The sequence below is a fragment of the Culex pipiens genome, chromosome 1 (genome assembly GCF_016801865.2).
Source record: "Culex pipiens pallens isolate TS chromosome 1, TS_CPP_V2, whole genome shotgun sequence".
In the NCBI taxonomy this organism is placed as follows: Eukaryota; Metazoa; Arthropoda; class Insecta; order Diptera; family Culicidae; genus Culex; species Culex pipiens.
The window spans coordinates 6,973,963-6,979,962 of NC_068937.1; the positions used below are offsets into that span (position 1 = coordinate 6,973,963).

Here is a 6,000-nt window from a genome sequence, read left to right on the forward strand (position 1 = left end):
AGAATAATAAAATAATGCTATTTATCAACATTTTCTTAATTATAGTTAACTCACTTTTTAAATTTTTCAAAATTTTATGAAAACTTCTTTCAAGACCACTTTGAACACTTCTCTACCACGGTCAGAATGGTTCCATACCATTCCGTACGTATTTAATTTGTACTCTTCATTTTGCGGAAAAATCTCAAACCTATCAACGTCACCCCGGCTATCAAAGTCACCCCGTTTTACGGTACACGTTTTCCCATGCAATATTACATGCATCTGCTCATAAAGGTGATGTGCTTTTGCATGCGATTTTACGCAGATTTTTTTTACCATGTAGTTATTAAAAAAACTTAAAAAATTTACGATTTAACAATAATATAGTGTGATGAAAATAGAAAAATGAATTCTTTTCTCTTGTGTTAGCTGTACAAATAAAAAGGCAGCTAATTTGATTCTAATCAATTTCAAAAAAAAAAAACAGTCCATAATAACAGAGGCAGCCATGTACATTTTTAATAAAATGAGGAAACCACGTTTAAGTTTTTGTTCAGCCATAATTCACCATAAACGCATTTATACTATTTTTTTCCATGCCAAATAAACCAGCCAAATTTCGAATAAACTCCAAACTTTCTATCCAAATTCCGAACGAAATTTTTCATATTGATTTTTTTTTGCGGCAAAGTTACTTTTCAGCTGCGGAAAATTAGCCCTCAAAGTTTCGTACGAATTGAACACCATAAATTTCAGAGATTTTTGTTGGTCGATTTGACATGGAAAACGTTAGGAATTCTAAGGACAAGGAAACTTTATGAAAAAAGAATATTTTGGTACGAATAACTCCAAAATAACCAAATTTAAAATGATACAACTTTGCACTTATTAATATTTAAATATAATTAAATTTAAATAAAACTTAGTCTAGCATTAAACATTGTTTGCAGTTGTTTTATTTTTTTTAAGTTGATACAAATAAATAAAATTCAATACAGTTCAGACTCGATTTTTCGAAGGCCTTGGCAGAATTAAATTTTGGATAATCGAATCACGAAAAAAAATTTTTTTTTTCGTTGTCTTATTTTTTGTTGTTGAGCTTCAGTATGACCCTTTAGCTACTCTAAAATGGTTTAAAAATTTTAAATCCAAGATGGCGGCCAATATGGCAGTGATGAAATATTGAAATTGAACGCATTTTTTTAATTTATTATGCAATCGACCATTCAAATTTGAATAAAATTGGGTCACGGAACTCGAATTTTATGTTCAAAGCAGGGAAATAAAAAAAAATGCGATTTTTTTTGTTCGTGATTTGATTATTCGAAATTCCATACAAATCTACGGAAAACCGAACTTTGGATAATCGAGGCTTCGGATAATCAAGTCAAGACTGTACTAAAAAAAAAAAAAACTAAAAAATCCATGCCTAATCGTATCAAGTTTTAAAATTTCCCCAAAATTTGAAAATTTTAAAAAATATTATCGATACAAAAATTTCTATTTTCGGTGAAAAAACTTGTAAAGTCAACTGTAATCTTTTTAGAATACATTGTTTAACGATAGTTTTTTTTTCGTTTTTGATCCATCCATTTTACAATTTTTAAATTTTCTGAACATAAACCGGGAAAAGACGAAAACTTTGTAAAAAAATAAGTTCATAGATTCATTGATATTTTGCTAATTTCTGAAAGTAATGTAACACTATAAAGCATTTCGTGATATGTCATGCTTATCATTTTTGAAAATTTGGCGTAAAATTTTAAATTTAGTTTTTATCTACCTCGACCTGAGCTGAGGGACAAAAACTTTAAATAAAATATGTACCAGCCTATGCGAAAAGTATTACTAACTGTTTTATTTGTTTTATTAACAAAAAATCATGGTAACTTTTAACCTAGGAATGGTTATTGTGTCAGAAAAAAAATGTGTATTTTTACCTCTGAAAATGTTTTATTTTACCACTTTCTTGTGGAATATCACTTTTTTAGTCTCAATTGAGATAATAGGTAATTATCAACCTTCTAGCATTACACATTCCAAATTTAAACAACTTTTCTACTGTGTATTCTGTCAAAAGAAAAAAAAATTGCTGCATGATCACAAAATAACTTTATTTAGCTAAGAAATAAAAGTTTTCAGAATAAAATTTTGACAGGTCTCGTGAATTGTTTACATTTTCCACGCGAATACATTTGTCCGTGACGCTGGAAACCACATTTGGCTGATTTACGAAGTGATATGTTTACATTTTTTCGACTCCTTCCTCAAACGTCAAACCATACAAATTCGATGCTTGCCAAGGGGTCAGACACTCCCAGCGGATTAATTGCAGAAAAACTGAGTTAAACTGATATATTTACAATTTGAGCCCGATTGAAGTGCTTTGCTTTCAACAAAAAAATCATCCGGAAGTTCCAACATTCTTGAAGTCCTCTGTAGTGGCAATAAGCCTGATATGAACTTCTGAACATCGCACATCCATCTAGACAGCCCCACACACGGAGGCAGGATGCGAAATTGAGATAAATGTTGCCATCATAACATATACACCTAATCGTCCCCGTAGATAACCGTACAAAACGAAACAGACAGCTAGGAACGGAACGGAACAGTGCTGCGGTCACGCGTGCGACGACCAGGGGCACTCGTGATAGCGCCATATTTATCACCGCGCGCGACCAACATTAGATCTGACAGGCGATACCAATTAATTTGGCTGCCCGAGAATGTTATGGTCGACCGTCGTCGCCTAGCATGCCATGCTTGCCGCACTTCCATCAACTCTTCTCATTTTTTTTGGCTTACTGCGACGGATCAAAACACAGTTCCAGGGCTTACTACGAGGTACCTTCTTCTTGACAGCCGTCGTCGTAGCAGCTTCCGATGCACACACGAAACTCCTAACCAAAACATCCACTTCACGGGACACTTGTAGCAGGCGAAACTCTCAGTCACAGCTCATAACGCAGCTTCCGGGAAGTCACGGTCACGGCGATTTTTCGTTCGCGACCCCACCGGGGGACACTCTCCGCCAAAATATGGTCCGCGGATTTGGGTGCGCGAAGGGCAGTAAAAAGATTTTTTCCTGGCCTTTTTGGACCAAAAAAAGGTTTACAAAAATTACATACCTCTTACGTATACTGCTCCGTCACACACTACGATCTACCCAAAAAAAAAGTTACTTCTTCTCGCAATAAGTACACACGTCAACAATTTTCACCACCACACAGCCGCGCTTCGGTTGGTCTCACTCTGGCGCACTACGCCCAACGCATCACTCGCGCACATACACAGCACGCGCCAGAACGGGACGGGTCGTCGTCGTCACACAAACTCTCCAACTCCTGCGTGTATTGGTGTAGTGGCCGAGGGGTCTACGTAACCAGGTCCTGCTTCTTCTTCCTCCTCCTCCTTCTCGTTTTTTTTCCCGTAACCCCACACTATCACCTCCCCCGTCACACTTCAAAAGTGGTGTACCCCTCGCGCGTTGACAGAGCAGGCCCTGCCACAAGAACCGAAACGAAAAAAAAAGACCGCCACCGAACTGTCGCGCGCGCTACAAAACGCCAAGTGTCACAACAACACACTCACTACTGAAGAATCCGCGCGGCGACGACAACAACAACAGCAACAACGTCAAGTCCACGGGAAGTAGCAGAGGCAGCAGAAACTACGGAGGAGTTCGTCATGATCGTCGTAGGCCCAGCGCGAGCACCCAAACGAAACTAAAGAGATTGTTTTTGACAGTACGGGCGAACGTCATCGCAGCGAGCGCGCTCAGCAGGCATCGTCGGCTCGTCGTCGTCAGCTACTGCTGGGAGAGAGTGAGAATGAGAGAGAGAGAGCGAGAGTAAACAAGGGTGTGTTGGTGTACGACTACTTTGGTGCGCAAAAATGTGGAAAACGTCGGCTCAAGGGGGTGACCAATCGGGGATTGGACGTGGCTGGGATATCAAGCTTGGAAGATTCAGGTGAGTATTGACATAAAACAACGTGTGACAGACTTGTTTTTCTTTCAGGATGACATTACGAGTAGGTTTCGAGTGGAATACAATCAAAATATTCTGCTTGATGTAAGTACAATCTGTCACCTGTCAATTTTCTGTCATCTGTCAAAACGACGACTGTCAGTCACACCCCTGGCCCGTCGTCGTCGTCGTGTTTTCCCCAGTCACAACACACAATTAACATGTAGCGGTATGTGCCTACGTAGAGTCTACACTGCCCAAAACGCGAAGAGAATCATACGTCGACGACGATGCCCACTTGGCGATTCGTTCGAGCAGCATAAAACGGAACGACGACGACGACGCGTCAGTGTGTCTGTGACGCTGTACGTGCCTCGTTTGGCAGTATGCGTTCAGAGGCACAGCTAGGGAGGGTATACGTAATCAGGGGTGACGTCATCCCGGCCAGGCTGCAAGAGAACCGTGTCTCATTACCATAAAATGGAAACTCTTCACCGTCGTCGACGTCGGAAAATGTCTGTCAAGTGTCCCTCCCCTCCCCCACTGACAATTGCCGAAATCGTAGCAGGCTACGTTGGTCGCGAGTAGTGCGCCGACTACTACGACGACGACTATGATGAACACAAGCAGGAAGGATGATGAGCTCCTCCTCGCCTGCGCTCCGCTAAAGGGCATCAATTGACATTGAAAAGTGTATATTTTTAAAGCGGCGACGACGTGAATTACGTCATCAAAAACGTCGAGAGCGCGCGCGGGGTGAGATTTGATCTTGAATCTTCCTGCTCATTAACACACCGCGCTCCGCGCACGGTCCTAGGGCATTTACGTAAAACGCGCCAACTGGTCCCCGCTTCCGTGTAGACTCGTCTAGTCTCGCATCAGCGTTGACGGCACAGCTCAAATCAATCGCCGCAAAACAATTTCAATCGATTAGCAATACAAAGTAGTCTCGGCGATGTTTTCAAATTGGAAATTCTACACCCGACCGGACTACTTTGGTTTTCAAAATATCGACCAGGGGACTGCCACAGCAGACCCCGCTCTCCGAGCTGTCAACTGTCAATCCTTCCACGAGCAGCGCGTGATCATACCTTGCGGGGTTTCACCGAGTTCAACTTGAGTAATCTCCACATGACACTTGCACCCACAACATCGATTCGCGAAAACTGCGGCGCGGTGAATCACAATACCCGTTCACACACACAGATCACAACAATAACATTGCTGGTGCGACCAGCGCGTTTAGGTCGAAACTGTTCGGCGAACGCGAGCTGTACGCTCACGTAGTGAGCACGCGGATGACGTAATGTTTATGTTATTTTTAAAACTTTTTCGCTCGTTCTTCACCTTGCACGCAAGCAGTTCTATAGTAGGCGCCCTGCTTTATGGCGCGTCTCTAGCTATAAAAATGTCCTCCAATTTCAACGCCCGCCGCGGCATCGCGTAAATTTCTTCACGCTGAACAGCTGAACGCATAAAAACTCAAGCATCATTTATCCGTCAGCGTGATGTCATACATTTTAGAATTATTGCGTTTTGGCTGGTTTGGACGAGGGGGCGGCGGTAGGGAGAGGGAGGCCGCACCAATACCTAGTGCCACGACACGTTGGTATGGGTGCGAGTGCGAAACGTGCGAGTGAAATGGCAGCAGTGTGGTGTGAAGTGAAACGCGGTTTGACAATTCGACGCGTTGTGTCTTACCCCTCGGTTTGTGGTGAGCGCGAGGACTGTCAAGCCCTTTGGGGACTGGGAGTGAGATTTTTTTTTATGAATGTTGATAAATGCATAGAACAAAAATCGTTTTTTTTTAAATAACATCAAATTATTGGATCTCATCAAGGTACCTATGTAGATAAGATAAGGTAAGACGGGTTTGCGTGCTGTCAAAAAATAGTCAGCAGAAAAATCGATCAGATTTTATACGAAAATTTTCAGAACAGTAAAAATTTTATCATTTTCCGGACAAATTTCACCGAATTTTATTTTTATAAGGTTGAGTTGCATGCCAAACTGGTACGAAAAGCGATTTTAAAACAACAATGTTAAA

General features: G+C 41.3%; 1 protein-coding gene across 4 annotated transcripts in view; it reads right to left on the reverse strand.

Moving 5' to 3' along the window:
* Positions 1-5,391, reverse strand: part of LOC120429937 (uncharacterized) — a 58,382-nt gene extending 52,991 nt beyond the window's left edge. The window contains exons 1-2 of one of the 4 annotated variants that reach the window (XM_039595034.2): positions 5,045-5,391; positions 3,577-3,796 (exon numbers count right to left, since the gene is read on the reverse strand). The gene's annotated coding sequence lies outside the window, so the exon portion shown is untranslated. Of the gene's footprint in view, positions 1-2,833; positions 3,076-3,113; positions 3,797-5,044 lie in introns of those variants that run through there. The other 3 variants (XM_039595030.2, XM_039595032.2, XM_039595031.2) reach the window with 3 other exon arrangements.
* Positions 5,392-6,000: the final 609 nt, after the last annotated feature.